This window comes from Danio rerio, chromosome 7 (genome assembly GCF_049306965.1).
Source record: "Danio rerio strain Tuebingen ecotype United States chromosome 7, GRCz12tu, whole genome shotgun sequence".
Classification (NCBI taxonomy): Eukaryota; Metazoa; Chordata; class Actinopteri; order Cypriniformes; family Danionidae; genus Danio; species Danio rerio.
The window spans coordinates 44,029,927-44,039,208 of record NC_133182.1 but is presented as its reverse complement, the minus strand read 5'-3'; the positions used below and the strand labels follow the sequence as shown (position 1 = coordinate 44,039,208).

General features: G+C 37.3%; 1 long non-coding RNA gene across 3 annotated transcripts in view; it reads left to right on the top strand.

Moving 5' to 3' along the window:
• Positions 1-4,380: 4,380 nt before the first annotated feature.
• The window catches only part of LOC110439941 (uncharacterized), a 45,721-nt gene continuing 40,819 nt past the window's right edge, over positions 4,381-9,282 (top strand). For all 3 annotated transcript variants that reach the window (XR_011016350.2, XR_011016351.2, XR_002459249.3), the window contains exon 1: positions 4,381-4,631. This is a non-coding gene — a long non-coding RNA (uncharacterized lncRNA). The remainder of the gene's footprint in view (positions 4,632-9,282) is intronic.

Genomic DNA, 9,282 nt, shown 5'->3' with positions numbered 1-9,282 from the left:
ATTCTTTTTATTATTTTTTTTATCTGTATTTCCGTCTTAGGAGAGAACCACAGAATTCCCTCTTCCCATACACTTTCTCCAGCTCCTCTGGGGCGATCCTAAGATGTTCCCAAGTCGGCCAAGACACATAGTCCCTCCAGCATGTCCTTGGTCTTTCACGATGCTTCCTCTTGGTGGGACATGTCTGGAACATCTCCCTAGATAGGTGTCCAGGAGGCATCCAAATCAGATATCCGAGCCACTTCAGCTGACTTCTCTAGATAGCTCTACTCTGAGCTCCTCCTGGGTGACAGAGCTACTCACCCTGTCCATAAGGGTGTGCGCTGCCACCCTGTGAAAAAATGTCATTTCGGGCGCTTGTATCCAAGATTTTGTCCTTTCAGTCATGACCCAAAGCTTATGACCATAGGTGAGAGTAGGAACATAGATTAACCGGTAAATCAAGAGCTTTGCCTTATGGCTCAGCTCCTTCTTTTCTTCAATGGACCGGTACATCGACCGTATTACTGCTGTCGCTACACCATTCCGTCTGTCAATCTCACGCTCCATCCTTTCACTCATGAACAAAACCTCAAGATATGAAGTTTATTTATAAACTAATTTCGAGAGGACCACGTGCTTATGATTGCTTGCGGCCGGTCCCAAAATATTCAATTTACGATTTACCAATCAGACAATTCCTAAACCACTAAAAATAACCTAAGTTCCATATAACAGCCATCTTCATTTTGAAGAATCCCCCCTTACACCCCTACTCCTCCTTCTTTCCTACATGGGTGGCATGGTGGCTCAGTGGTTAGCATTGTTGCCTCACAGCAAGAACGTCACTGGTTCTAGTCCTTACCAAGACAGCCGACATTTCTGTGTGGAGTTTATACGTTCTACCCGTGCTTACGTGGGTTTCCTACTACCGTCCAAAAACATGCACTTTAAGATAATTGACTAATCCAAACAATACACCATAGACATGCTCCTAGTAAGTAGTTATCTCGTAAGAGCAATCAACTATCTGTTCATTAGCTTTATTGATGCCGTCAATATAGTATCACAAAGTCCACACTGGAAAAATAAACAAAAAAAACAAGCTATGTATCCGACTCTATCGAGGATCAGGAAAACAGACAGGGAACCGAGAAGCTAGGTCTCAGAAAGGGACTCCACGCCAGTCCTAAACACAAACAGAAAGATCAGCAGAGAAATAACGAACTGACACGAGACAAGAGACACGCTGCCCAGATATAGCCGAGTTAACAAGTCGCAGCTAGCAGGCTAATCAGGACAGCAGGACTCCACATAGCACGTGACAAAAACACTGACGTCAGACACACGTGGAACACCAAAACAAAACCATGTTACCAAACAGACACTCAGAAGTGTGCACACACCTACAACCGTGACAACTACAGCTGTGAAGTTTTCAAGATCTCCCTGCGCTCAAACTCCCCTCTCGCCCTGTAAACCGGAGGGAGCTCCGGGCTCGAGGACCTTATGAGCTCAGCGCTCTCTCCTGGGACAGAATGCCAAACAAGATTTATAATCAATCATCAGCTAAATGTAAACTCTTGAAAATTATTTATTTATTTATTTTATTTTATTTTATTTTATTATTTTTTTATTTTTTATTTTTTTACATTGTGATTATTGTTATTATCCTTGGTGTGAATAGTGACTCGTAACCCCTGCAGAAACAAGTAGTCAATATTTCAGTAAGCCTAACAGATTTATTATAATAATGAATTAGATTTAGAGTAATTTCTATTGGAGGACAAAGTTACTTGTATTTGGCATTTCATTCATATTTTATTTCAAGGCAAGCCACAACAGTGCATCTAGTGCAGCTGTAGCTTTCTCCATTTACGTTATGAGAGAGCAGAACTGTCACTGTAATCAGGAGCTCTTCAGAATCAAAGACAGTGCAGATTCTAGCACCTGATGCACGATGATTGGAGGCACATGTGGCCAATTTGGTCTAACCCTGAATGCGCTAAAAGACCACCCGAAGAATGGAGAAAAAAAAGGAATGAAAGCATTTCAGTAATCAATCTTTCCTTTCCCATTTATCCATACAGATTTCAAAGACCAAGAACAAGGCCGCTGTAAAGACAGGCAATCTATGTGTTCGTGAAATCCTCATACCTTCACATGAAAACGTTTCAGCCTTCTTGGAAAAAAAAAACACTCATGGGAAAAAAGACTTCGTTATGAAAGCACACTACACTTATTGTTCACACTTGCGATTACTGGAAATACATTCACCCTTCAGGGTTTATTGCACCATATTAAAGAATCAGATTTTTTCCCAGGAAATGCAGTAAAACGTGGTATTAATATACAAGAGGACATAGAAATGAAACACAAAATCAAATTACGTTTCTTATGTTTCCAATAGTTGCTTTAATACTAAGAAACAAAAATCAATGAATACTTATGAAAACACGCTGAAACTGTGCCTTATGGGGGATAACTCAATGATTCTTTAATTCAATAACTTTACATTATTCTGTGCACAGGAAGGACGCAAGGTGGTGTTGTAAATAGAAGATAGAACATCTGTACTAATCTGTCTATGAGAGTCAGCAGCAAGGCTGAGGCAGAGATAAGCCAATCTAAGCTGAGGCGTCAGGAATGACATGAGACGACTGAGTGGAGAGCTGTTGGGATGCTCTCCAGAGGAGCATGAGAGGCATCACGAATCTATTACAAACCCTATTAAAGGTACCAGGGCTGTCAATCAGACAGGAAATCTAAAACCGGCAGATAGCGACCGGGCAGCGAGTCAAAAACTGTGCTGATTTCTAAGAGAAAGTGTGTGTGTGTGTGTGTGCGTGTGCGTGTGTGTGTGTGTGTGTGTGCATAAGTACATTCACATATCAGTGTGAATGTATCTAAGCGGTATTTGAAAATCTTAACGACTTAAAGGCACAGTTATATACACCCCATATATTCAGGCCATCTTAATTGTAGGTGACATTTTATTCAAGGAAAGTAAATGAGATTTTATTAGTAAATTTAACCGGGTTGTGTTCACACATCATCTTTTGCATGCTCAAATCCATTATTTCGAGTAGACATGGTAAATGGCACGTATGCGCAAATATGGAACGAGGTATTTTTGCTTTTTCCAGGCTTACATACCATATTTACTTTCCATGTTAAATTAGGCCCAATTCTAATTCTACCCCTTAGCCCTTCCACTTACCTAGGGGTGTCCCAGTTATCTTTAGCTAGATGGCGTAGGGCTAGATAACCCTTGAAAGTGAGATTTTTCAGGACCAAACATGAAACTGAGAGGTACAGAAATTCCCCAGAATACACATGGCTACACATGGAAGTCACGAGATGCACAAATTATTTATTTTTGTCATTATTACAAATTTTTACAACAAACAAGCATATGTTTTAATACATTCATTATGGCGTTTGTGCTTTAAAAAAGCGCTAAAATAAAAACCGTGCAGTTTTGCTATCCATAATCCTTAACTCTTGTATAGCAGTCCCACAACATACTGTCACATCTGACACTCAATAGCCCCTTTCACACATACAGATCTTTCCGAAAAATTACCTGCCATTTTTTGGAAAGGAATCATGTGTGAACAGGCCCTTTTTTAAAATATTGGTAGATTTATTCTGGCAATTTTGCGAAAAGAGAAGTTGTAACATTAGCGATAATTTGTCGGAATGCTGCTATGTGTGAACTGTAACATATTGTAACCTGCATTCTGGAAATAAACATTCCATTTAACATTCCAGAAAACAATCTGGGTGAATCGCCAGGACAATAAAATCACTTGGCGACGAAAAGTCTGGCTTGGTAATCCCTGGTGACATGTGAACAAGTCTGGGAGACTTCACAGAACCACTCTCTGCCTACTTCAAAAGAACGTGACAGATAAGATAAGAAAAGGAAAAAAACCTCTTTAGCTAACATTCTGCTCACAGACAAGACATTCCTCAAAATTAAACAAAGACATTTATAACCCAAATCTCTTGTTTAATTTCATTTAACTTTTGTAATGAGTACAATACCTGATATAGACTACACATTCACGCTTGCAGGCCTTTTTAAAAGCATCAATGATGTAAGGATATGGGAACTATGTGATGTACTTGTAGAGTGTTTGGTGTCAATAGAATGCCCTCGACATTTTATAACACATGATGCATAGATCGAGACCATAACTCGCATTGTTTTATTATTTAAAGCCCTGTATTAAATGCCTGTCCGCATGCTTTAGGCGGGCGCTCAAATTTGCATACGCGCAGCCCAGAGACAAAGGAAGGTTCGCGCGCAAACTTTCCCCTGAAATCATTGGTCAGAATGCTGTACGGGTTGTCACGTGACCCGCAGGTATAAGCACACTTCCCCCCAAACATCTGGGCAGAAAGAGAACGTCCCAAAAAGGAACATCATTGACGGTGGCCCTCGGGCCACACGTGGCTTTCTAAGCCGCATGGACTTTTTCCCGCCACGCTTTCTTTATTTTCCGGCAAAGTAAATTCAGTTTAAAGTTTGCGATCGTGTTCGTCCGAACTGCATTACAAACTCCACGCATCAAAGGACATCAAGAGTAGTTTCATCACGACGGAAGAGAGACGCATAAAAGAGACCTCCAGACATGAAAAACCAGGTGATTTTAGCTATGCGGTTAAGCTGTGCCCCTTTTATCAAAAAGGTGTTTTTTATAACCTTGGTGGTCCGTAATGGTGCGTGTGGAACTGAAAGTTTTGTCACTCTTTAATCTGAAATCTATATTTTCTAGCTTTACTATTTCTCTTTGCTGTTACACGTTCTATAGACCTGATATCTCCACGTGGTTTACCTTTGTTTTGTGTTAAATGTATGTTTGTGCGTTTGTTTGTTCGTTACGTCTGACTAGTCGATAAATTCCATTATAATCAAATGAATTGTATTGTTTGCCTCACGAGAAAATGTCACTGAAATACAGATTCCCCTGCCTAGCTATTATAAGTTGTTTAAAACTTTTGAATGATTAATCTACTTCACAAGAAGTAGCAATTAAATTCCCTTTTTCTAAATGAATAGATTACAGTGTCCGCTCGGAAGAGCGGCGGCTCTGCTTGTGTTCGTTTGGTCAAATTAACAATAAAGTGATCCGGAATATTAATGATTAATAATAATTCGTTATTGTTGATAATTAATATTCATAATCTGGGAATCCGCTCAGCATGATCATTTACAATCATATGTTTGTTTGACCAAACTGACTGAAGCTTAAGCCGGAATATTAATAATTAAGAATAAACCGTTATTGTTGATTATTAATATTCATAAAATGAGCTAATTTCATGCTACAGAACGCACAAGGAAAATTGACAGAAAAACGCGCTCACGTTTAGAATGCGATGACATGAGACATCTACTCCAGCAAACCAGAACATTCAGAAGCATCACATCAGCGCTGTTTATAAAAAAAGGCTTTGAAATTTTTCCAGACATATTTAGCTTCTAGATGTTAGTCAGACAATGTTTCTCTGTTCCTTCAGAATGCCAGCTCTGTAAAACATTTTTGATAAAATGCTTCTGATAAACGAATGTTAGTTAATCTTCAAGCTTTGCTTCTGTTGCTTGACACGTGTGCACGTGAAGAAGTTCTCCGGTATACGCCAGCACACACATATGATCTGCATCTTGTGAAAGTGTTTCTCCACATGTTTTCATTGAAGTTGTTCACAATACTTATCCATCCACAAAATTTACAAAAGCAGAATTGGTAATTTAGCTGCTGTTGGCGCTTCTGCCTTTGGTTGTCTCTGGGAGAAAAGCAGCTGCATGAATGCTAAAGCTTTAAATTAGAGTGAAACCATAAACAAAAGCCAGACCCCTTCTATGTTTACAAATGCAAACGCAGCCATTTAGAGCTCATTTCTGGTTAATAATGTCAGACTTAACCAGTCTTTTAGAATAGATGTGTGGACGGTCTTTTCCAGAAAAAAAAATCAGGAACAAACTTGCCTGTGTGAAAATCTTTTTTTTTTTTTTTTTTTTACATTTTTTTACGGTATAGCCATTCCGGAAATTTCCTAGATATTTACCAGTATCACTGTAAAAGGGGCTAATGAGACTGGAATCTCCTGTCAGAAAAGGCTGGGAATGACCTTTTTACAGTGTCTGGTATAATGTTGTTTTTGTGTGTGTGTGTGTTTATAGATGACTATGGCCACAGTGTAAATGCACAGCACAGCTTATGAGCTTATTGTCACATTATAGTTATGATAACATGATATCGTTGCATTCTGTGATTTCTTGAAGATAAATACCATAAATACCAAAAAATAATGCAACTGTAAGAACTACAGCAGTCACGATTGTCATTCTCATATGAAGCAAGAGATCGTGATGACATACACATACACACATCCAATGAGGATTTACATCTGGAAGACTGATTTCACATTTGAAGTCACTGACTTTGTTTGCATAGACACCAATAATCCGATTTTAATACGATAAAGACGATACTCTAATTAAGAGTCTACCATGTAAACTACCATGTCTACAAGCCTAAATGCATTGAATTTCTGCGATTGACTGATTAGAAATTTGCGTTAACAAGCAGTTGGACAAGTGTACCTAATAATGTGGCTGGTTAGTGTATGTCTTGTTTGACTCTGTGTACAGCATTTTTCTTTACTCTTTCTCTTTAATTTACTACTGAAAAAAGAAAGTCATTTACATCATGTTTTATTGCAGGGTTAGTACATTAACAGCAAATCCTATGCTTGGGTGAACAATCCATTTGAACTAAATATTTGTTGACAAAAATGTGTTGTTTATTTTTTACTATTTTCAGCAGGCCCATCACAGAACAAAGAGATAGTATTAACAATATAATAAGAAGCTGTCAAAACAGTATCGAAATGTGGAGCAAAATAAAATGCCTGCTGTTTAACAGAAAAAGTGGTATCCAACCAAGCTTTGCCCAGCTGTCATGATCGCTAATGCAAGTCTGTCAGGACTACAAATGGAATATAATTAAGCCATTCTTTACGTATTGGCATTCTTTGCAAGTTTCCTGATGATTTGTTGTAATTTGTGAGGAATCGACATTATGACTAGTTGGACAAGAGAGGGCAAACTGTTTAGATTGTTGTAGGACAGTTCTAATTGAGGCAGACTGTGGGAGCTGAATTCTCATTTAAACAGCAATGAAACAACTTGCTCTTTAGCTTTGTCTTATCCGCTGTATTTCCTTACAGGAACATCAATATGTCACAAAGGAAATAATTGTGGCTGCAGCAACAGCCAGTCTGAATGCCTTTTTCCACAGCAGAATTTGTGGCCGTAATTATGCTGTCAGTCCAGCCCCAAATATAGCACATTTTCCGCATAATTATGGCATCAACCCACAAATTCGCTAGGCTTATACATGTTTAGGCTCTATAGAAAACACCTTAAATAGAAGGGGCGAGAAAGGTAATTATGTCTTACCCATCAAAAACATCAATTTCTGACTGATTAAATTACATGTTTCAATGAACCTTAATTGCTTTTTTTGTCAAACCCGTTATGTGATTTGGCAGACCGGCTTTCAGAGAGATCAGCCCAATATTAGTGCAATTATTTCCATAGTAGATTAAAAGTTTGAGTTATAAGGCCCGGCAAGTATTTCATTCTCCTTTGAAATCAAAACATTGTCAGGACTTTCAAATTGGTCTCGATAAGTGATACATTGAATGAGAAGTATGACTTAAAGCAAAGATAAAAGAACCAAAAAAAATTAGGGACAAGAGGGAACCTTAGAAGTGCAGTTGTTCAGTGGCAGCAGGACATGTTCTTTTGGTAACATTACTTAAAGAATTACACCTTTCTAATCATGACATGACACGCCATGAATATGAAGGATATTCTATTCATTCTTATGACATCCGTCATTAAGTGTCATTCACTCAGTTATGTCATTTAAAATGCAAATATGACATTGTTTGAGATGTCTTTATGACAACTTGACATTACCAAGACAATATAACTTGTCATAAACATGCTTGTCATAAGACCATTATAAAATTAATTTGTCATTCAAATTTCTCAGTAAAAGTGTCAATATTCTGTAAAATGATTTTATGTTAAATGACAATTTATTGACATTTAATTTGTACCAATGTAGTTGAGTTCAAGACTAAAATATCATTGATGCTGTTATATAATTCATGACACATTTATAATGATCCCGTGACAATCATGTTTATGACAGATTTATGACCAGTGTTGGGCAATACACGTTAATAGTAATGCGTTACTGTAACTTTTGACTTTTGATAGTAACTAATACTTTTAAAATATATTAACTCCGTTATCATTACTATATGATGCATTTGTCCGTTATTTGATGAGTTAAATCATTTTGGCTGCAGTCTAGCCAACATCTTCCTGTTAAAAGCATCAACGCATTGTGGGATTGATGGATATCAACCAACCACCATAAAGAAGACGCGTTGTGTATGAGGAGTCAGACTGGACAAACAGCAAAGTGTGCACACGAGAGAGACCGGGTGCAAGCACGAGAGGCCAAATGTGGTCGTAAGAGAGACTGAATGTGCGCGAGGTAGACCAAGTATGCGCGTGCTAGAGACAGAGAGACTATTAAAGTTACTATTTTTAATTTCTATGACTAATACTACTATGTTTGTTGTTTCAAATAAATAAGCACACATTTGTTATCTCTATAACAAAATTGATTAGTTTAGTTGATACAGTGACACATTTTGTATAGTATTGTAGTGTATAGTGTTGTATTGCTCAGAAAAATGCTCTGATTTATTTTTAGTGTTTTGCATTTTTATAGCTGTCATGCAACAGCAGATTTTGCACTTTGAATATACACAGCTTACTTTCCATAAGTTGTTGACAAACAACGTTTAATATGTGGTTAGTTTAAAAATTGCTCATAGATTAAATTTTTGAGCAGCTGTTATGTTTTTGTTTGGTTTAAAATGCATCAAGTTTTTGGTTGTCTATAATAGCAGTTTTTGGTGCTGAGTTTCACTAAAATAATTCTATATGATAATTCAGATTACTTGGTTAGTTTTTATACTCAAGCTGTGAAGGAACATGTTTAAGGGTTAAATACAACAAATTTTGTGATGCTTAAGCAACTTTTGTTTGATCATTTTTGTTTCTAAAATTTTATATATATATATATATATATATATATATATATATATATATATATATATATATATATATACATACATACAGTTGAAGTCAGAATTATTAGCCCCCTGTTTATTTTTTCCCCAATTTCTGTTGACCAGAGAGAA